Source organism: Malurus melanocephalus, unplaced genomic scaffold, assembly GCF_030028575.1.
Source record: "Malurus melanocephalus ecotype Western Australia unplaced genomic scaffold, MMel_1.1 scaffold_695, whole genome shotgun sequence".
Taxonomy (NCBI): Eukaryota; Metazoa; Chordata; class Aves; order Passeriformes; family Maluridae; genus Malurus; species Malurus melanocephalus.
The window spans coordinates 212,148-235,938 of record NW_026623927.1 but is presented as its reverse complement, the minus strand read 5'-3'; the positions used below and the strand labels follow the sequence as shown (position 1 = coordinate 235,938).

The window sequence follows — 23,791 nt, the reverse complement described above, 5'->3', positions numbered from 1 at the left end:
AATATTGAAGCCCTACTTCCCTAATGGGGAAGCAGAGAACAAAACCTTCTGTTTCCCCTTGCTTCTGCATACATGATCTTTGCTTTTGCTTTATTAAACTGCCTCTACCTCAACCCCTGAGGCTTTTTCCAATTTATTTTCTCCCCCTGCCCCACGCCCTGAGGAGTGATAGAGCTCCCTGGTGGGCAACTGGTACCCAGCCAAGACCAACCCACCACCACCACCATCTCTGCACAAACAGGCTCTTTCATAATGTTAGCACACATTTCATCACAGATCACGGTGCACAGTCATCAAAGTGCACAATCCAGAAAGTAAACATGCTCAAACATTTCAAAATATTTCTCCATTTTTTGCATATAAAGATACAAAGGGCAAGGACTAGAAAGCTGGAGTATTTTGGCTTTTACTTTTGTCATTCTAAGGTTCTCCACCTTAAGAGAAGAGGCTCATGAGATGTATCAACACCAAGGACAGTGCAACTCCAGGCTGAAGCAGGGGAAAGGTGCCACAGCCCCAGCCAAGTCATTTGACAGCTGGGAGGGCACAGTGGGGCTGACACAGAGCACGCCTTGCAGCCTCCCTCATGAACCCTGCACTTGGACACTGCCAAGCACTGCTGGAGAAGGTGCTGTGCTTAGATTTTACCTTCTTGAAAGCTGTGCTGCACACAGCAGCAGAAAACCCAGCATGCATCGGATCTGCTGCTGTGCCAAACAAAGAAGAGATGCAAGCCTAAGACACAGACTGTAACACTGATAACAAGTTATATCTGATTAATCTCATAGCATGATGAACAGATCTTGTTACTTGTGGTCAGCACTAACAATTTACCAGATACCACAGAATACATCTAAAGCAACAAATGAGGTATGCAAGAAAATTAYGTAACAATAGCTGACGACACCTGGATTTTAGGGCAGATCTATTTGTCAGGGCATTCCCTGTAGGAGGAGAATTTTTAGAAACAGCATTACAGCATCAACTCCTTCACGTTCAACCAAACAAGCAGAAGGTTCTTCCTGCCCCCTCCTTTTCCCCCYGCTGCACCTTGACTGCAGGAGCAAGGACGACCAGAAAGTCAGCAGGTCTCTCCTTCTGCATTGCAGTGCTAATACTGGACAGCAAACAAACTTGCACRGAAGATCTGAACATGCTGTTCTGATTCAAAGGCTGAAATTTTACCAACAGGCTTGTGCTGACATTTGGAAAGCCCAAGTGGTACTTCTGAAATTACATCACGTAAATACACAGCAATAGAGAAAAATATTTTTAAGATTCTATTTTCAGTACCAATTTAGCCACTTAAGTGCAGGGCCAAGCCAGGCCTAATAATAAAACAGAAAACTTCTATCTGTTTACCTACAATGTATCTGCTTTGTTTTAAGTAACAATAAGTTTATGGTTTTCAGAATTTGGTAAATACCTGTCCACGTGACARAYTCTTCCGTCTCAGCTAWGTCAGAGCAGTTTTGCAAAGTTCTTGAAACAGACAGGAAACAGCTGAGGCATGTTTCTAAGTGAAACAGAACGGCATCAGTCTGATTCCTTTTTTTCTGAAGAGTTGTTTATTATTAACGTATGGCTGACAAGATCTGAGCAAGGAGTAATTTAGCTCTCTGTGATCACACTAACATTCCTCACTTAGGAATGACTTGGACAAAAAACACGTGTAATGTTCCCACAGCTCTGAAYAYACCACATTTTTAACCGGTTYCCAAAGCCCGGATCCATTCTGTTGAYGAGCAATGTGCTTTATTGAAAGATTAATTTTGTGGCAGTTTAAATTACCAATATCTATTCAAGACCAGCCTCACTCTCCTGTTTTTAAAATATCTTATATAGTTGTTTTACAGGAAGCAGTGCCAGAATAATTAAAAAATAATTCTACTTATCAACTATTCACTCTACCATTAGCATTTAAAATATCTTGAAGGCTTAACTCTATCTAGCATTGATACTATCTTTGATAAATTAAAACACTAAGAAGACAAACCATTAATTTAAAAAGAAAAGGAGAAAAATGGAAGAACGAATCTGTGCCTCCTATGCCTGGTTAGGGCGCAGGTAACAGATTAACTTTTAAAGTTCAGATGAATCTAGAGCTGCCTCACTAGCACCTATGCGATCAATAACATCAAACCACGAGCCGGCAGAATCGTCGCCGTGTTCCTTTAGCCCAGAGCCGAGACAAAGAGCAGCGCAGCGCACCCGCCCCTCGCCCGGCAGAGCCCAACGGCGCCGCAGCGCGCCCGGCCCGCCGCCCCTCTCCGCCCGGCCGGACGCGGCCCGAGRGCTCCCCGAGAGCTCCCCGCGGGCCCCGCAAGCACCGCCCGCAGCGGAAACCCGGCCGGGAGGCGGCGCGCCACGTCCCCGAGCCCGCCCCGGCCCAGCCCGGCCCGGCCGCTTGCATAATGCGGCAGCMGCGGGACCGCCCCGGGCCACAGCCTCAGGCGGGGACGTAAACAAACCGAGYGCCCGGCCCGCCGCCCACCGAGCCGCCTCACCGGTGAGAGCCGAGACCCGGCCGGGCAGCGCCGGGAGTGCGATGTGCTCGCTGCCCTCCCAGGGAACCGGAGGGTGACATCCCGCTCCCCGGACAACGCGCGCCTCCCCTCACGTCCTCTCAAATAACGCACCGGCACCGCTCCCTAAGCGCCCTCCCCACATAAACCGACCCTYCTCAGTCGCGCCCCCGCCACCGCGCAGCTCCACCGCGACACCCTCCCGGCGGCACCGACTAACCTGGCGGAGCGGCGCTCCGGGATCCCGCTTGCTTTGTGCGGGGCTGCGTTCGGCGCCGCCCGCGCTCCCCGCCCCTCCTGCCGGGGCCGCCGCCCGGGGCCGCCTGACGGGGGTGGGGAGGGGGCGGCGCGGCCCCAACCGGTTCCAGCTGCCCCCCGCCAGCCACGTGACCCAGCCCGGCGCCCCCGCCCTCCCCAGCGCGGCCAACGGGAGCACGGGAAAGGCCCGGGGGGGCCGGGCCCGTTCCTCGACAGCAGCGGGAGGCGGGCCCGCAGCGGCGCTCAGGAGGAGTGCGCGGAGCGGGGGCAGGCGCAGGGGGCTGTGAGGGGCGCAGGGGGCTGTGAGGGGTACAAGAGGTTGAGGGGCTGCTTGCGGCCGCCTGCGCACGGCGGGGGAGCTCTGCCCTGTCCACCTGTCCCGAGGGCCAAGCACCAGAGCTTCCCCGCGCTATGCCCCCGGTATCTTCCTCAGACAACGCGGCGCAGCTCCCGCAGCGCTCTCCCGACACCGCAGCGCGAACCGACCTATTCCAGCCTCCAAGGCCTCCTCAGGAGCGCGCATCGACCGTCCCTTGCCGCCGCCGCCGCCGCCACCACACCGACCTGCCGCGCCCACCCCTGCTGAGCCCGCGCCCCCTCGGCCGGCGGCGTGCACTGACCTGGCCGAGCGCTGCACCCGGCTGCCCACCCCTCGGTGCGGGGCTGCGAGCAGCGCTGCCGACGCTCCCCTTGGCTGYGCCCGGGACCGCTGACAGCGCGGGGSAGAGCGGGGAGGGGGCGGCGTGGCCGGCAGCCGGATCCAGCTGCCCCGGGCGCACCGGGGAGGGGGCGGCCACGTGACCGGCCCGGCTGACGCGTCACTCGCGCGGGCTCCGCCCCGCCCCTTCGGCCGCAGCCAATCAGCGGCGGCCGGGCGGGCGCGCGCAGATCCCTTGAAAGCCTTGGCGCTGAGGGAGCGGCCCCTCAGAGCGGCGTGAGGCGGTGCGGAGGGTGGGCCTGAGCCCGGGGTTGKGGCTTTGTTGAGGTGACTCACTTCTGCTGCCATCCACATGCTCTTCGAGATCCCYGCATCTCAGTCCGTGTCSTCCGTACCCAGCCTTGAAGTGTAAGGCTGCCCAAAAGACAGGGAGCCCTTTCCTTAAGGTTTGCAATGGCTTAAGCTGGCTGTGAGTTTACAGCACCTAAGGATACGCTTGTTTTGTTTTGTTTTTTTTTTTGTGGTATAAAGGGGCAGATACTGCCCTTGATGGTGGCCATCTGTTCCTATGTGTGCTTTCCTGAGGCCCTGCCCTGTGCAGGTGTCCCAGCCCTGTCACCAGGTTTCAGCCTCTGTCATCCATTGAAATGTGAGGTAGTAAAAGTCAGTGTACCCTGCTTTGCACACTTTGCAAAAGTCCGATATTTATGTGTCTTAGGCCATCCCTGCTCTTGTGCAGGCTTTGCCTCTTTCTCTGTCCATATCTGCTTGCCCCCTTGCCCAGTCACATGAACCAAAGGGCTGTCACTCATGGTACAGCCAAAACCACATCTTTCATAGTAATGGTGCCAAGGCAAACCCAAGTGGGAATATCTGTGCTGGAGTTTTGAAGCTGCAGGCAGAGTGTAAGTGTGATTGTTTCACGATCGATGAGACCAATGTGTGAAGACCCTGAGGAGATTTGCTGCACTAAAAGGTAGTGTTGTGCTGGGGAACATGGCCTTGTGGCCTTCCTGAGGCCTGATTTTATTAAAATAAGTGTAGTCCACAGGAATTCACCCAATAACATAGTAGCAGATAAAGGGAAACTGGTTTTTTTTTCTGTGTGTTTGTGACGCTGTGTTTTGTAGCTGAGATAGGAAGCTCTGATAATTTCACCAGCTCCTTACTCTGTGCAGAGGAACCATTTATCCTGTTAGGGATGCTGCTCTATATTGTCCTTCCATATGCCATTTAAATACAGGACTCTTTTCCATTCATTAACACCCTGCAGATCTAGCCCTGCTTATAAGTAATTTTTGACACAGCCTTGGATGTTGTAGGGAAAGCTAATGTTAATATCTGATGATGAATATCAGAAAAGTGTGTAATGCTTCTAAAATGCTGAGGTCTACATGTTCGTGTTGCAAGTGCAGAATACTCTACTTCAAGGAAAGAAAGRTAGGGGGAAACATATGGTAGAAGGAAATTTATAGCTGAAAGCAGCTCATTTTGAAGTGAAAAAGGTAAGAGGAATTCCTCTGGAGGAGRGAGGGTTGGTGGAAAGTGATTCCTTTGTTAAACAAAGATGTTAACTACTCCAGTTACAAACCCTTGGTAATTAGCAAAACATTAGGAGCCATCACTTCTACAGGTGTATTCACTGCTGAGTGAAGAAAGAGGATGAAGAAACTTTAGAGAAAACGGTATTTAGAAAAGTGAATGTTTAGTTGTTTTTTCTYTTACTAGTTTTTAAGATTTATTAGTTCAAGGAACTTGTAAAGCTGGGATAGAATTGAACACTTTCAAACATGGTTTGGTATGTAAAACTCTTCAAAAATTTGATGTAATTCCAGACACATTATGAAATCATAACTTTTTTATTGTTGTTGTTAAAAAACTACAATTATAACAAGTGGTCTCATTCAGCCCCAGTGTTAATTTCAAAAAAATGCCTTTATTTTTTCAAACTATTATTGCATGTCCTTCAGTAATTCACTGTAGCTAAAAATTGCAATTTAGGCCCTAAATAGATTCAATATGTTCATTTTATTAAAGATCTATATCAGTRTAAAGCAAGTAGGAAAAGGRTGGGATGGAAAATASTATTTTATGTTGACTTACTTAACCWGAAAAAAGTCTACATTTAACTAAGATTGCCAGAATTACTTCTGTTTCCCTCCTCCTCSTTAAGGAGTTGCTTCAATATGGTTGGGTCAGATAAGGTCACACTTTCCTGTGACTCAGCAGACAAGTCTCAGCTACTCCTTCAGATGATATAAAACTGTACAGTAATTAAAGCACRTGGATCAGTTTATAGAACTCTTCTTAAATGTCTGTGCAAAAAATGGATTGGTCTGCTTTTCTTGCTTACATAGGGGAAAAATATCACAACCCAAAGCAAATGAAATGGRGTTTGATATCATAAAAGTCCCAAAGAGAGCCAGAACAGCAAGGTTATGAGATCTGTTTCCAGTGGGCAAGCACAAACTCTGTCTAAACCRCTTGGCACGTATTGGAAAACACATTTTCTTATTCAGTAGGAATGAATGAGGTTAATGAGAGGGTAACAGARGGTAAATTATTCTTTGTTCTGGCAATGACACTGTTGCAATGAAATTTTGAGCAGGAGTGAAAGAGCCAAGAGAAGATGTGAAAAGGTTCACAGGGAATTTGCCTTAAAACTGTATCTTGCTCCCTACCATGGCAATATGGAATGAAGTTGCTTGGAGGTGCTCCAGGTAGAAGATCAAAGCAGCATTGAGGTTGTGCTGCCTGAGATGTGAAGTGCAATGGGACTGCAGTGGTTTTTATAAATAATGAGACAAATACTCAAGTACAGGAAATAAGTGGTTGAGGCTGAAGTATACAATTGGCAAACCTATACTAAAAAGGCACYAGGAAACACTATCAAGGTTTTATGGCAATTTCTGTAGCCTATGTAATGTTCTTTTCAGCTGCCAGAATTAYAGATTCAACCTATAATCAGGCTTCATTGATAGTACAAGTAGCTATAAAGATTGTGAGCATCAAATTAGCAGCTGTGCTTCCTCTCATTATGAGTTCCAGGGATTCACTGACACCAGTGCTGATGAAAGCTGCATTTTCAGATTAATTGCTCTCCTTATTTTACTGCACTCGATTTTTCTGCAGTTGTTCTGGGTGGGTAATTGTGAATAAAAATAGCTGGTAAAATTGTGCAAATGAAGGCTTAGTGTTAGGCATGCAGAGTCAAATTAATATTCTTTAAACTTTTTGTAGAATCACTTATACTTGAAAATGTACTTCTGACCTTTTCTCTGGCACTGAGAATAATGCTGTATCACTACCTAATGTGAAATCTGGACAATWTATAGGCACTAAAGAAAAGTGGTGCTAAGAGACAAGAAAAATGTCAAAAAAAAAAAAATTGCAGCACAGAACAATTCTGTCAGTGAACAGAACAGTGCTGTGTCCATCTTTGGAGTCCCCAACATGAGAATGAAGCAGTTCCTGTTGGAACCCATCCAGAGAAAATTATAAATATGTTCAGAGGGCTGAAGGACCTCTGCTAGGGAGACAGGATGAGAGAGCTGGAGTTACTCAGCCTAGAGAAAAGAAGATTCCAAGGGGACTTTAGAGTCCCTTTTCTTTAGGGACTTTAGACTCCCTAAAGAGGCTACAAGGGAGCTGGAGAGGGACTTTTTACAAGATCATGTAGTGCTGGGGCATGGTTTTAAACTGGAAGAGATAAGATTTAGACTAGATTTGGGAAAGGAATTCTTTACTGGGAGGTTGGCAGGACACTGCATGGTCAGGGAAGCTGTGGATGCTCCAYCCCTGGAGCCAAAACCATTCTGTGACTGGCACATTTAATTTCTGGATTTTTTGGGAGGTTTTCTCCCAATCTTGGTTCTTCTCTGCTCTCCCTCTCATCCTCCCAGTCCCATTTTTTTGTGGAAGGGAAAGTTAAGACATCCTTCTGTAAGAATTAGTATTTTTGTCGTGTTCTCTGGAGCTTTGCAAGGTGGGTGATGAGAGCATCTCTATATAGTAACAAAGTAACAAATATAAAGTATCATAAATAGAAAACTAAGCCCTCTTATGGTTACTATTAGCAATAATCAAATTTAAAACAGGAAAAATAAGGGTTTCACTCCCTTCTGTCGAAAATTCAGTCACTTTCAAACACTGGTAATTTTTATGTATAACTTGGTATCAGTAGCAGGCAGCATAACAACAAAGTTTTCAAAAAAAAACCCCACAAAACCCCAGGTGCCAATACAATATTGCAGACATCAGATTTTGATCTGAAAGAAAAAAAATACTATGATCTAATCTTGAGAGTGTCAGCATGGTTTGCTTCTTGATCTGAGCTGGTTTTACAAATTTGGGATTTTAGCTTTGTGACATTTTTAATTTGGTTTYGGGGTATTTTTGGTTGGTTTTGGTGGTGATGAGTTTGTTTGCTTGTGAAACACTTGAAGAACTCAAGTACCACACAGTGAGAGCACCACMTTTAAGATGGCCAAAATCAATTGCATATTGGAAACTTTTTAGGTTTTAATGTAACTAGAATAAGTTCTAGACTTGGCTTTTTGTGTGCATATTTATAAAACTTAGGTTATATATATACCTTTGTTTTATTTTTGTATAGATGAATGTGTATGTGGTATTCTGTGAACTCCTAGCTCTGTCTACATGCCAACAACAAGTCATTCCCTTGTGTTCTTGCACAAAATCTTCTTGTTTTACTGTCTCCATCTTGTTATCTCYGGAACTGTACTCCTATGCTACTTTTCCCAGCAGCACCCATTTCACTGTGTAACAGGCAAGGAAAATGGTCAGAAAATTATGAACAGTTGTGAAATATGCCACAGATAATGTTTCTGTTGTTGTTGTTGTTGTTTGTTTCTTTTTTTTTTTAATCTCAAGAACAGGGAGGAACAACTTAAGATAAGGAGAGTCAGAGTTTCCTATGACAGCAGGAAGATTTGACTCCAGTGTGGTTTAAAATCTCATTTCAAAGGTCATGTTTGTGTTTTAAATGAAATGTGAGGCTGACCTTTATGTTCTGCCAGGTAAGAGTAATAGTGATGCAAGTGCCTCCTTTGAATTCTTCAGGTCAGGAGYAGCTGCAATGTGGAGTTGTGATGTGGTGTTGCATTGCCCAATGTTTTTCAGGGGAGAAGGAAAATGGTGTTCCCAGTGACTTCTGTGAACACCAAAGGGCCCAACAGGGGCAGAAATTTGCTTCTTGCTGTCCATTGGATCTCAGATCTTCCAGACTCTACATTTTCTGAAGTGTATCCATACTGAACACACTCATATGTAGAAAGTAAGTGGGACAAATCTGACTGGGAGAAAATGTTAGYCTTTCCTRTCCTTCATCACTTGCATTTCTCTTCCATCTTCCTCACATACAATGACGTAGAAACATGGTTTAAGTTTCAGTTATTGATATGAAAGTCTTTGAAAGTAGACTCTGTGATGATATTTATTCCTTTTTGTGGTTGTTAAATAGGTGTCAATTCCTATACAGTGACTCCAGGTTTATTGCACTGTTGTTTTTGGGCATGCAGTCATACCCCAGAGACACAGATTCTTTCTCATGACCAAAGAGAAAATTGAAGAGAAATTGAGGTGTCYCTGCCTTAAGCCAGCCTAATATCTGGCTGCAGCATTTTGGCTCTAATCCACTTTCTCTGCACTCCTACCTGCCCTCTGTACCCTCTCTGGCCCTTGTCTAACCTTTCACTGAGCTAGAACAGTTCTCTGTCAGAAAGAGTGGGGGTTTTGCTTTGAGTTTTGTTTTGTTGCTGGCTGATTGGTTTGTTTTTAATGAGGTTGGTTCCGTGTTGGGTCAGTAGRCTGAAACAATCCAAATTCAGGTTGGATAAACGTTGTAGCTGGTTCAAGTGGGGACATCAGCAGGCAGGAGTTGAGTTGTGCTCAGCTTTTAGGGAGCTGCTTGTGACAATGGAGCTGTAGAAAGAGCAGCTCAAACAGATTTATCACTTGAGGTTTAGAACAGAGGATGAGCCAACTCAAAGTGAACTTCTGAGGGAAGACAGGAGAAAGTGTCACTTACTTTACACCTACTCTRTATTCTTGGTTCTGTCATTCTCAGCCAATAACTCTTGTAAACAAAACATTGTAAACAAAAATTCCCATTCTGTCCTTAGTACTGGAAATTTTTTTTTAATTATTATTTTAAATTTTTAGTAAGGTTAATAAGATATAAACCAATAAAGTTTTTGGAGCAATTCTGACTTATTGTCCTTGCTAGGATGAAGAAAGAACTCTCATTTCCTCTGAGGACAGACACAGGGATATGTAACTTTGAGGATGACAGCATCTTTTGGTGAGTCTGACAGTTCTCCATGCGAAGCTGTTCACAAGTTTGCCATTCACATTTTAGTCAAAGCTTTAAAAATTAAGAGCAACCACTTATGAAAATSCAAGATCAGTGATAAAAGACTTCATTGTACAGCTGAACAATGCATTGCATTTGTGTGACAGCAGAAACTGGTTTATCAAGTTCACCCCAGACAAGAACAGATAAGCTCTTGAAACACTMCACAATCTATTGAGTATTGGATGGATATTATCACCAAAAACAAAAGAGTACCAGGACTAAAGGCAGCAAAATAAGAGCTGMAAAGCCTAGGCTGTAACTGGTGTGAGGTAGTGAGAACTCAAAGCCAGCCTGTTGGCTGATGTGAACAGTCTTTTATGTGGAAAAAAAAGCCCACAGAAAAACACTGAAAATCCTGCCCAGCTGCTCTCAGCCATGGGAGCAAAAGACATCCAAGTGTGCAGGAGCACTGGCCTGATCCCAAGCCTGTGTGCAAGGGCAGTGCAGATAAAGCACAGACAGGCCCCAGACAGATAAATGACTGATTAACTAAAATGTGTGAGCCTCTGTCCTGGTGGTGCTGGCAGCTCTGCCAGCGAGATTGCAGCTGCAGAGCTCAGCTGCTGCTCACAGTCCAGGGAAAATGCTTTTCACTGGAAAAACCACAGAAGGACAAAATCTCCGGGCTGTATTGCAGCTCTTCCTCTGGGAACCTGACCCTGCTGAGGAATTGAGTGAAATAATCATTAACAGAATCCATGGGGAATACTCTCTGTGTTGCAGTCACAGATTGACTCTGGTCATCTTGAACCCAGAGCAGCACTCCACAAAATGCAGCAGGTTCCTTGTGGCTGCTACTGACAGGAAAGGGGGTACGGTTTTAAGGYGGTAGAAAGCATCTCTTTGTTGCACCTTGCATTTCTCTGGGATGCAAAAATCCCCTCTGATTTGCAGGGAGGTGAACTGAGGCACCCAGATTTCATTAGCAATTGCCTTCTGCTCAGACTGTTGCAGAGAGGCTGCTACAGAAACAGCACCCACGTACTCCAAAGGTGAAAAAGTATTTGCCTTCAAATTCTGATAGCATTATGGCCAGTGAGGCACTATATTACAAAATTTTGTATTTCTGAAGTGTAGATGAATGTGAAACACTGAGGAGTAAAGTGAGAGCACAGAAACTATCTCAGTGTTAATGGCATGCCTCTGGTGTTTTCCTGCTCTCTTMTAGAACAAGATGCAGTTCTAATTATTTCTACTGTTTTCCTTCAAATTATTGATCCTTAATAGTTATAACCCTTAAGAACTGAACCATTTTTAACATTATTAAGCTGAAGTTCCAGTATCCTGCAGGCTCAGAACATAAATTGTGTAAAAGGATAATATGAAACTCAGAAAACTTCTTTTGGAGACTAAACATTCACCTTTGTTCRCTGGAATTAGGATTACAGGATGGTTTGGGTTGGAAGGAAGCTTTAAAGAACACAGAATCATAGCGTGGTTAKTGTAGGAAAGGACTTCTGAAGACCTGAGCAGGGTCACCTTCCACTAGATCAGGGTTCTCAGAACCTCATCCAGTTTGGCCTTGAACACTTCCAGGGATGGGGCATCCACATTTTTTTTCTGGGCAGCTTGCTCCAGTGCCTCACTAATTCTTTATGTCCATTTAAAACCATTAGCCTGTGCCCTGTTTTTACAGACCTGGTAAAAAGTCTCTCCATATTTCTCTTAAGCCTCAACTTTAAGTATTGCAAAGCCACAATGAGGTCTTTCCATAAATACTGAGAATCAAACAACAGAAACAAATGWGATCATTCAGCAGGTTTCTCTTTTTGGGCAGGTCTCAGGACCGTGTGATGTAGTCAGAATCTGTGGAGATTCTYAGATGCTGACTGAAATAAGGAGTCYTCTAGGGAATGGGTGTTATAAGGTTCCCGGGGGAAAAAAAAGAGCAAGAGAAAAAAATCCTTGAAAAAAAATACACATTGGGAGAGCGTACAATTTAAATCCAAAACAAGGACAACTGACCTTAAAATTGTTGTGGCTACTTAGTYACTTATTTCCTGTTTATTTCTCTTTGCTTTGTTTTGCGACATGCTCCAGACATTTAATAATTTCTAAAATAAATGAAGAGGTATGGTTTGTTTGGTCAAGTAACACAGCAGATGTTTCTACAAAAATAAGTATTCAGAAAATCTTTTTTGTTTCAATCAGGAAAGCATTTTTCAAACTACTGTAGAAACAAAAGTATCTTGTTTTTCCAACTGATGCACCTGCACAAAATGGCTGCACCACTCAAAGATGGTTTTATGTTTATTAATGGAGTTGCAGCACCTTTAAAAAAATTGTTTTAAAGTTGAATATTACAGATGAGAGAGTTGAACAGTTTTTGTCATCATCTCTTTCCCACTTGTGTGTTTTAAAGACTAATTTTATGCAGGTTTTCCCTCACCAGTGGCACACGAGCTCTGCCTGTCCTGTCCTGCCTGTGCACTTTCTGTCCTGTGTCACCAAGATCTTTTCTGTACCCCTGGGAGGGTAAGAGGGCAAGATGATGCATGGCTTTTCCAGATTTCAAAAGGAAAATCCCAGGAACAAGTGGCATAATAAAATAGATACTTTAATGCAGTAGAATAGAAATAGGACTAAAGATAGGCAGCAAATCCTGCATCCCTTCAGGTGCTGGGAATCTGGCTTGCAAGTGACATGGGACAGACCCATAGTGAATTTTCCCATGGCCTTGCCCCTTTGTCAGTGTAGTCCAAAACCAGTGTATGGATTCAAAATGTACTGGAAAGTAGGAAAATATAAACACATTGCCTAGCCAAGTAAACCTTGTTTTTATCAGGGTACTGAGCAAGAGCAATTAGGCCTATCAAAAAATAAAAAGCAAAATTATCACTAGCTGAGAGGATAGCAGGGAGAGTGATTTGAACTGAAAACACTGAGCTCCTGTTGAAACTTTAAGCCCTGGGTGACACTGTCACCTTTAGTTGCCCAGTCACASATAGGTCACAGCCTCAGCTTATGGACAGTAGCTATATTTAAAAATGGCACTCTGGCCTTGCACTGAGAACAGTTTTTGCTCAGGAAGCAGTGAAGCTTCGTGACTCATGGCCATTCTGAGTTCATTATCTGCCTATTTGTAAGCATTAATTAATAGCTGCAATGTCATACTTTGTTTACTCTGCATCTTATCTCAGGGTTTCCTCCTCCTGCCCTTAATTGCATTGTAGGATTGTTTGCACAATGGAGGATTATTCATGGGAATAAATTATTAGCTGGAAAGCATRTGCACAAGTCCCCTGCACTCCACTCAGCTCTCCCCAGCTCATGAAGTGATYTTTAATTTGCTAAAGGCCTGATCCAGCATCTGTATCCATCACTGAATTAGTGACCTCTCCACTGAATGCCTCTTTAAAAGAGGACAAGGGTCAGGAACATTGTAGAAACTGGCATGGAGGAAAGGAAAGGAGCCATTCTKCATCCCAGGTCAGCAAAACCTGCAGGACCAATTTAAGTGTGTATCCTTCAAATTCAGATTTGACATCTTAACCCTATTTTCTGATGTTTGGCTACTTTRTATCTCATTGTGCAAAGCTACTTTATGAACAGTAAACTGCTATGAACTACTTTATGAGCAGTGAAAAAACACTTTTACTGCAAYTGCCAGAATTCAAAAGGCAAGAGGAAGTAATTGCCATTGTTTACATCAAACATTCCTTTCAACTATTGTGTTAGGAGAACCAAATCTAGAATAATCAGTGTTTTATAGCTGTGTTTTTTCCTTCTGAAGTATGTAATCATTGTGTCTTCTTTATCTCRTGGTGTGATTGCATCTTGTACAAACTGCAGATAAAAATAAAGATAAACTATGGATAGATAAAGATAAAATCTGGAAGATCAAATCTTAAAATTGGAAAACAGCTGAAAGGTTGGAAGGAGCCTTATGTCTTTAATCATACTCAGATTGCAAAGAAAGATGACTTTATTATTTTCCCAGACAAAATACTGCATCAGATTTGGCACTTCTAACAACAGCAATATCTCGGATAGGGATAGCAAAGGAACCATGGGMTATGGAGGCTGCCTTGAGAAAAGCTGCCAGCAACTCTTCCTACAGAGGAGGAAGAGGAATGTTTGCATTAGGAATTCAGTTATCAGTGGGAAAGGCTTYGCCAAGACAAAAATACAGGATTTGATTGCAAATTTGTGGCCCTCAGTCTCAGAGGTGCTGCACAAAGGCACAGCCCTGTGGATACTGCCAGTGTAATGTGAAGAACTGAGAAAATGGTGCTGAGTTTCAGGACTGAGCGTAATGTCAGCACAAAAATGCACAAAGTTCTCTGGTGCAACACAGGCAAGTTCTTCACTTGCAAGGAAACTATTCTGRTGGCCAGCTAGGGGAGGACCTCTGTCCTTTTAATCCCTAGTTCAGCCTATTTGCTTGGCATGGCCTGTCTAATTCTACCACCTTGGCAATTRTCTGTTTGATCTCTTCAGCTCTTCCTCATGCATTCAAAGCATGAAATCAGATTTTCATAATATAAACTCACCAGTCAGGATGTGACATTTTATTGGCATTGGGTTCTCTTTTAAAGAACCACTGAGCATCAGCACTTTTTTGCCAGTTGAGTGGCACTGACCAATCCCAAACGAGGAAACAGATCTTGCCTAAATATTGCAGCTGCAGAGAAGTTGCCAACTCCAACAGTGGCAAGGTTGACACCAATGGGTGTTAACTCCATGTGCTAATACCYGTGAGCGATAGGCATCTGGGGCACACCTGAACAGGAACCTGCAGTGGGTGGCCAGCAAGCCCCATGTGAAACCATGCCTTCCTTGCTTTCTGGAAGCTGCTCCATGAATGCAAAACCCAGCTTGAAGCCAAAATTTTCCAAGGTCCCTGTAAGGTGCTCAGGGAGCTGGTTCCCAACAATAAAGCAGGAAGAAGCAGCCTCTATTTTAAGGAGATTATCTTCAACAAAGATTTGTCAAGCGGAAGTACAGCGAAGGCTGGAGCCAAGGCACATGTTCCTGTGACCCAGTTACCTTCCAGAAACCCAGGCAGGACAGAAAGGACTCTGGCTTCTAGCTACAAGAGAKCTGCTGAGCATTAACACATAGTAACCTAATTAATTTATTCCCCCGGTGGATAATTAGTAGCTTTTCTTTTTTTTCTTGCTGCAAAACAGCAGCCAAATAATGGCACTGATTTTAATTAACTAGCCAATGGGAAGCTGGATGGGCTGAGGAGAGATTTCATACAAAAGTTAATTAATGCTCTGACCTAGTTTGAAGTGTTGCTTAAGTGGAAATTGGGGGGAAGCTGACATCAATCAGTTATGGATCTTTTCACATCCATATTATCGGTCAAGTAATGAGTCTTCCCATGTGATCCACAGCCYTTCAATTGGCAACCTAGAAGAATTCAGTGAACACACCAGAAATAAGTAATTTCCAAGCAAATATAATTTTTTCTTTCTGAACACACCTGAGTTAGAAAAGGTCCTTTCTCAAACCAAGCCCCTGGTTTATTGCTGAGCTCTGCTCAGAGCATTTGATGGGTAACACAAGCTCTGCTGTTTTAAACAAACTATAACTATCTCTCTGTTTCTCCCTTTTGTCTCCTCTGATCTGTTTTAATCATATGTTTATTAGATTAGTAACTCTTGCTTTGATTTCTTTTCCCATTACTGAAAATAAAACATTTCAGGTTTTTATHTGATTGTTTTGTTTCTTTGGGGAATAAAAGATGATTTAACTTACTGATCATCTGTAAATTCTCCCTATACGAGCAGAGTTTTTCTCATCTCTGAAAATCAGAGTCCTCTGCAATTCTTGCTATGGGCCTACAGCAATTTATAAACACAAAATCACTTTTGCAAACTGATGCCAAAAAATGCATGGCATTGATTATTGCTCTATTATTCTTCATGGGTTTTGTTTTGCTTTGCACTGTCCAGTCTTGAAAGGTTATCATCTGAACAGGCAGAATAACCACATTGTTAAGAAGAAGTGAGGTTTTAGTTCCCTTCAAGCAGGAATATGAGGCACAAGGACATGAAATTAATTTACCAAGCTCACAGCAGTGCAGTCAAACCATCCCATCCTTTGCCCGTTCCTCAGCATTGTGACATTAGGATTGTAGCAGTTAAAAGGTCACAGAACGATACCATTTTAGAACTGATGTATCAGGTGAACTCCAGTCTTGTAAGAATCTCTCCCTTTCCATAAGCAGCTTCATCAGGGTGGTTGGAAGTCAGATCCTGCACCCAAATGTTGTGAAACATTGACTCACAAAGTAAGCAGCTCTGTTTGAGTCACTGCAAATCAATGAATCACTGAAGCAAACTCTTATCTGGCAGCTGAGCATCACATCCTTGTTTAGGTATCCAGAGATAAGTGGTTGCATRTAGACACTACTAGTGGAGCCTCACAGCCTTTTCTAGGTCACTTCACTAAAACCCCATAAAATTCATCCTCTGCAAATCACAATGTAATGTTTTGCTGGAAGCCTAAGGCACCTGCTTTTCTGGGAGGCAGGAATTACACACCCTTGGGATCTGACTTCTTCATGAAATGCAGCCCAATCCTGCGTGGGAAATGTTTAAACCTTTCTGAATCCAATTAAGGACACACCAAATACCTATTTTCTCCTTGCTCTGCAGGAACATGTAAATAAGGCATTCGGAGACCATCAGGGCAAGAAAGGATTAAGGAGCTGTGGYGCTGTCTTCAGCACCCAATTTGGGTTGGGGAAGCAGGTTTGTACACACAAGGGAAGGAAGAGCCAGGTACTGCTGTCTTTATGAACTGATCAGTGTTTGTGTATGGCTTTTGGCATGGGGCAGGCTTTAGCTTCTCRCTGCTGTGATTTTGTCCTAAATAAGGGACCAATGGCTTTCAAAGAGGACCCTAAAGGATTTAGGTGCTTGCTTATAGGGAAGTTAGGCTGCCCAYCTTCAGTGATCTATTTTGTTCTTATTTCAAATGTTGATGCTATTCCCTTTCCCTTTCTGTACTGAATATAGAATGAATTAGAATTGAGCTCTGTCACTAAAATTGGGGAGCACTGAATGATGGTGATGATGTCCACATGGGCACTTCCTGAACACGGGACTGTGATGCTTGTTTGGATTTAGGTCCACAGCAGTCTCTTTTGGCATGTCCTTGCACGAGATTTTTATGAATATGGCTGRGCTAACCTTGTCCTGGAAAGAAACAACCTTTAGCAAGTGTTTCTTGTCCTTATTACAGGTTTTGTAATTTTTATTTACATGGTGGATTTTGATCAACCTTTGAGCTCAAGGCAATACAATCTCCTATTCCTCCTTCCATGAGGGATGCAGGGGAACTGAAGGAGCAGCTGCTTAGAGATTCCTGGCAGAGAATCTTGTCCTTGGCACTCCAACTCAAGGCACATGATTGTGTAACACACCCACTGGCGTGGATGTTACGTGGCTTGTTTGCAAATACCGGCAACTTCAGCTGAGGTGCCAAGCRCTCCCAACAGCAGGATCCTGTTGGTGACCTCCTTTGTGGAGAATGTCACATCTTTAGTGCCAAMAACAAAGTGCTGGCATGACCATGAGGCAAATGGACAATGTAGTAGCAGTSACCAGTCTCTTGAAGGGCTGTTGAAAAGATGACAGAGCCAAACTCACCTTGGTGGCGGCAGATGGTGTAACAAGAGGCAAAGATCACAAATTGAGGCTTGGGACATTCAGGTTGGATGCTGGGGRAAAGCTTTGTCATGGGGAAGATGTGGAGCCCTGGGGCAGAACACTAGAGAGGGTTCAAGTTCCTTCTGTTCAAAGCCACAGCAGACCTGATTTAYCATTAGCAATCATCCAGGAGGATGGGATAGAAAGTGTCTTCCAAAGATCACTTCCAGCCAAATACTCACGGCATGACAATCTCCCTGTTGGCATTTGCTGCAGGAAGACCTGGGGCAGAGCCTGTGGGTTTGTAACTGCASGTCAGACTGTGCAGTGGGAGGAAGGAAAACCCAAATGGCAGCAGGTGACCAGGGGTCCCAGGCAGCTCCTGTTCTGCTCCAACAACAAGCAACCCCTCTGGCCTTTGTCCAGACACAGGGCAGCTACAAGGACAGTTCTGTGGTGTGAAAACACTCCTTGCAGCAGAGGATCCACTAAAGCTATGAGCAGACAGATATTTACCCACTTCAGATTTTATCGTGGCATGGCAGGGGGAGGAATGTGCTGAAGAGCCTTGTGGCCAGTRAACYTGACTTTCWAAGTTAGTTGAAAATCARTGTGAAAGCCCAAATATTGATTAAAACCCACAGGCTCCCTGTCCATATCTTATCCAAGTCTGTCCAGAACATATGCAGATGTACATGCTTAAAGTTTGTGCTGACATTTAACATTAACTTCTACAGCTGCTTAAAGCTAATGGCTGCAGTCATTGAGAAGCTGTATTACCTCCAGGAATTGAATACCAAGCCCAAGTTGTGCAGTATTTAGGGAYTACTCTGGTCATAATTTTGTCCAAAAACTGCATTTAAATGCATTTTTTAAAATAGCTAATATGTCAGATGGCCAGTCTCTGGCATTCAGTGTGATGAATCAGCAGTCAGTTATTTCTTGGCAGGGAAGTAAAAATTACTGGTTTGAGTCGTATTGACAGAAGAGAGCATGTACAACCTAAAAGCTAAATGAGCAAGAAACCATGCAAACAATATCTCATTTCAGTATTTTTTTGGGTGGTGGGGAGCAGGGGAGGTAGAGTAATTTAATTTAAAGCATGYTGGGCCTTTGAGGAAGAAACTGGAGTACTACAGAACCTGCATGTGTTACAAGGAGGCAGCTGTCCTTGGTTTGGGAAGATTGAACCTTGTCTCTAATTTTAAAGGCTTACACAGCACAAAGAGGGTGTTTTCAAGGGGGAAATTCAGATGAATCCTGCATCTTACGAACTGGATGGGTAATTTTTGTGCTAATGTAAAAAACCACTGMACTTGACATGATTTAGGAGCACCTAAATGTACCATTAGCACTAAAAAGTCTCAAATTAATGAGTTAGCATCCTGAATGAGGAAATGCTTTTCCTGCTGAGAGATAGTGCCAGACAATGGGAGCAAGGACCAATCTCTGCATGGTGAATTTCTGTCCCTCTGACTGTACCCAGATGGGAGAGGCAAGTTTGGGCTGCTACGGGTATCAACTGACAGCCTTCAGTGCAAGGAGTTTTCTGGCAGCTTCCACAGTTCCTTTTGGGCTGTGGAAGTCCATGCTCTACTCACTTGCTGGCACAAGGCAGCTGCCTATGTGGCTTCTGGAACAGACATCACTGCCAGCCAGCAGGACCATTTTTCCCTTTTATGGCCCTCTCTGTGCTGTTTCATCCCTGCCCCTGTTTTAGGGCACAACAGGCAGATTTGGCAGTGATCTGTTCCCTGCCCTACCTGTGACAGTTTGGGACATCAGATCTGGCATTTTTAGCTCAGTGTCTCATGGACTCTGGATGCTTTACTCAGGACATGATTTCCAAAGGGAGTATTTTCCCACCATCTTTCAGGGAGTTCCCAGCAGGGATATTCCAAGGATATTTTGCATTTTTGTGCTGCTTCATGTGTGGTTTGGTTGACTTTCAGTCCTCAGCCATTCCTCCAGTTTGTGATTACAGCCTCGTTTAAGATCCTTTGCTATGGAAACTGGTAACAGTGCCAGGGAATTGCTAAGCAAATGCCAATGCAGAGTTTAAGAGGGGGAGGGAAGCATCARCAGACATGATGTTTATGAGGGAAGATGGAATTCTTTTCGTGCAAACCCCAAGGAGGAGGAAGTGCAGGAAGGGAGGATGCATCTGTTGCCAGAACAATGATCTCACAAAGAACACGTAGCTGYTTTAATTTCTGTAACATGGAACATGCCGTACTCGAAAATGACAAGATTTCTTTCCAGTTGATGGGAAGTTGCTGTTATTTAGTAACTCCAGGTTCCCCGATGGTGACAGAGCAGCTGTTCTTTGTATTTRGTGAGAGATCCCACTAAAATGCTAAATACACAATTGCTCTAATTTCTGATTTWAAAAGTCAGATGTAGGTAAAAATATCTGTTTGGTACTTCCAAGCTACARACATGCCCAATTTGACTGTGACAGTTTTGCTATAGCAGGCACAACCACTTCAATGCAGCAGAGTGAGGGGCTGACTGGTTTTCTAAACAACCTTGTGACACTGGAAAGGAAGTCCAAAAAAACATTTTCCTAGAGATGATTAGCGAAAAGCTGCTAAACTTACCTGTCTGCATTCCAGAAATTCAGTACTTCTCATCAGTTCAGTCATCGTGTGRCTTGGAAACATTTGGCTTTGATCATCTGGGTTTGGGTTTGTTGCTGTTTTAGGATGAAGAAACCTTCATCAAAACACGTGCCTGTGTTACAGAGCACTTGGGATGCCCTCCCGGGGTGAACAAAGGGTGACAAACTTCTTCATTCCCAGACAGGTGATCCCTTACTAAAACCACAGTGGTATCCATACCTAGGCACACTTATCTTTCCTTTTTTTGTATGAAGGGGTACAGAAATTCCCCATGGCTGGCACTGGGAGCTGGGGATACCGGTCCAGTAGGTCACTGCAGTTGGTAGATGTCCATCAGCAAACCCAGACTGTTTTCTGAAGGAATCTGAGTTCTTTCTGCTCCCCCCTCCCCTGGTTTTTTGGGGGGAAAATTGAAAGTTTGAAGTTACAATTGAAAATACAAAAGAAATAAGTATCAGTGTAACAGCCCTGAAATACATTGCCGAATTCTATRTATTGCACCCTGGTTTTAAAAGTGCTGAGAGGTCAGGACTTGCAGATTGCATCACCCTTGGAAAAAAGATCTCCACCCTGAGAATCTGCTCTATTCTCAGTGTAATGTGAACCAGTGACTGAGTCATTGAAGCTTTAATTTTTATTTTCCTTTTTTTTTTTCTTTTAGTAACTTGTTTTTTTTAATTAGAAGTCTCTGTTCCCATGCCTGCCAAGGTCAAATTCTGTGATCCAGCCAGTAGACAAATAACTGGAGTGATGTAACTGCAAATAAAACAGTGTTCAGTACTGAGAAATATGAGCATCGAAAACCTCTAAGTAGGCAGCAAGCAACCTCTTAAAAATAGCTAATCTAAAAATAAAAGATTAGGGAGGGAGCACTCCAGAAGAGCAGTTAAGGAGCTTACATTTGAGACTAAGAACAGCTCTCTGTGTGCAAAGTGTCTTTGCCTTTGGGCAATAAATAAACTTTTGGCCAGAGGCAGGGTCTCTTCCAAATCTGCTCCCATGCAGAGCTTGAGGCAATTTTAGTCTGATGCTTTTATCCAAGGAATTCAAGGTTGTCTTCAGCTGAGTCAGGAATAAGTGTATGAGATCAGAGGTCTTGCAGGGCTCTCCAGCCTCAGTGCAAGCCTAAGGTTTCTGTTTTCATTCTCCCAGGCTGTATGAGCACTGGGAATGGAAAAGCAGGCTGAGCTGCAGCAGTGTCAGCCCTGGAAGCTGCATGGCTCCTCCTGCTCCTAAAGGATGGACTCTCCATACTTGTGGGATGTCAGGGATTAATGCAGCTAGAAGGACACCAGCAACACCAGCCCAAAGCCATCAACAAAGGGTTCCAATCTCTTTAAACAAAGAACACTGTTGGCTTAAATCTTTCAGTAGCAGTGGGGCTTTGGAAACTGTGAGGATTGAAGTGGGAGGCAAGAATGACAGTTTGCTGCTCCTTCTGAGGTGGCCATGTAGATTGATTGCACAACAGCATGTTCTCAGTGTTGGTGACACTGGAACAATGCAGCTCATGGGGATACTCAAAATCCACCTGAAGGCTGAGGAGGTTGAGGTTTTTGAGATCAGTTTATGCATTAGGATATCACTCTGCCAGGTTTAGCTTTGCTCCCCTCTTGATCTCCAGCCTGGGGGACAATTTTCATTGTGCTTCTACTCACACACAGAATCACAACAGAATGAACCAGGCTGGAAGAGACCTTCARGATCATCAAGTCCAGYCCAAYAYGTCCTCATCAACTAAACCATGGCACTGAGTGCCACATCCAGCCTGTTTATAAATACATCCAGGGATGGTGACTGCACCACCTGCCTGGGCAGTCAATTCTGATGTGTGATCACCCTTACAGTGARGAATTTTTTTCTAATATCAAACCTAAACTTCCCTTGGCACAGTTTAAGGCTGTGTCCTCTCATTCTGTCAGTTGTTGCCTGAGAGAAGAGACCGAACCCCACCAGATCACAACCACCCTTCAGGGAGTTGTAAAGAGGGATAAACTCACCCCCGAGCCTCCTTTTTTCCAGGCTGAACAACCCCAGCTCCCTCAGCTGTTCTTCACAGGGCTTGTGTTCCAAGCCCTTCGCCAGCCTTGTTGCCCTCCTCTGTCTCAACATCCTTCTTAAACTGTGGGGCCCTGAACTGGACACAGTACTCAAGGTGTGGCCTCACCAGTGCCGAGCACAGGGGAGTATGACTTCCCTGCTCCTGTTGGCCACACTATTCCTGATCCAGGCCAGGATGCCATTGGCCTTTTTGGCCACCTGGGCACATCTGGCTCATATTCAGTTGATTATTGACTAATTCCCCCAAGTCCCTTTCTACCTGGACACTGTCCAGCCACTCAGCCCCCAGCTTGTAGCACTGCAGGGGGTTGTTGTGGCCAAAGTGCAGGACTCGGCACTCAGACTTATTGGACTTCATGCTGTTGAACTCAGCCCATCAATCCAACCTGTCCTGATCCCTCTGCAGAGCCCTCCTACCTTCCAACAGATCAACACTTGCTCCCAGCTTGGTGTCATCTGCAAATTTACTAATGGTGGACTTGATCCCCTCATCCACATCATCAATAAAGACATTAAACAGGACTGGGCCCAGCATGGATCCCTAGGGGACCCCACTAGTGACTGACCAGCAGCTGGATACAGCACCATTCCCCACCACACCCTAGGCCCAGCCATCCTGGCAGTTCTTAACCCAACAAACAGTGCACCTGTCCAAGCTGGGGGCTGCCAGCTTTTCCACGAGTGTCAAAGACCTTGCTGAAGTCCAAACAGACAACATCCACAGCCTTTCCTGCATCCACCAGGATGTGTGGCCTGTAGTTTGCTGGCTCCTCTTTCCGGCCCCTCTTGTGGATGGATGTCACATTGGCCAGCTTCCAGTCATCTGTGACCTCCCTGAGGCAGGAGCGATGGTAAATGGAGAGCAGCTTCACAAGCTCATCTGCCAGCTCCCTCATCACCCTAGGATGGATCCCCTCTGCTCCCATAGATTCAAGAGCATCTAAGTGGCTGAGCAGGTCTCTGATTGAATAACAGGGGAGCTAGCTATTTTGCTCCCTGACACCATCCACTAGCTCAAGTGGACAGCTGTCCCGAGGACAACCGGTCTTTCTGTTGAAAACTGAGGCAAAGAAGGTGTTCAGTATCTCTGCCTTATCCTCATCTTTAGTTACTAAATTCCTTCCCATATCTAGTAGAGAACAAAGGTTGTCCTTACCTTCCCTTTTGCCATTAATGTATTTATAAATATATTTTTATTGTCCTTCACAGAAGTTGCCAGTTCGAATTCTAACTGGGCTTTTGCCTCTCTAATTTTTTTTCTACATGCCCTAGCAACCCCCTTAAACATTTCCTGAGATACCTGACCCTCCTTTCAAAGGTAACACACACTTTTTTTTAATCTTTAATTCTTTCACAATCTCTCTAAGCTCTGCTGACAGCTCAGAAAACGAAAGCCCAAACCCATTCTCTTACTACTGAATAGCCCCAAGCACTGAAGAGAGCCTTTTCCTTTTGTTCTGGTATAACTGCCAGGCCTTCCAGGGAAACCAGCAGGACTTCGTGAGAATTTCAGAGCTCATGAAAAAGCCCTGTCTTGTCCTGCCCTGCCCAGGTGGATTCCTGGAGAATAGCTGGAACCCAACATCTCTCTGAGCATATTCTTGCTATTTTCCATGAGCAGTATGTCTCTGCAGAGAGCTACAGCTCAACTGTGTCCCTGTCATGTAGCAGCACTGATATAAGCCTGG

The 23,791-nt window shown here is 44.5% G+C and overlaps 1 protein-coding gene across 3 annotated transcripts in view; it reads right to left on the bottom strand.

The window, feature by feature from the left end:
• The window catches only part of GPCPD1 (glycerophosphocholine phosphodiesterase 1), a 43,881-nt gene extending 40,418 nt beyond the window's left edge, over nt 1-3,463 (bottom strand). The window contains exon 1 of one of the 3 annotated variants that reach the window (XM_057384286.1): nt 3,404-3,463. The gene's annotated coding sequence lies outside the window, so the exon portion shown is untranslated. Of the gene's footprint in view, nt 1-1,426; nt 1,517-2,745; nt 2,860-3,403 lie in introns of those variants that run through there. The other 2 variants (XM_057384285.1, XM_057384287.1) reach the window with 2 other exon arrangements.
• Nucleotides 3,464-23,791: the final 20,328 nt, after the last annotated feature.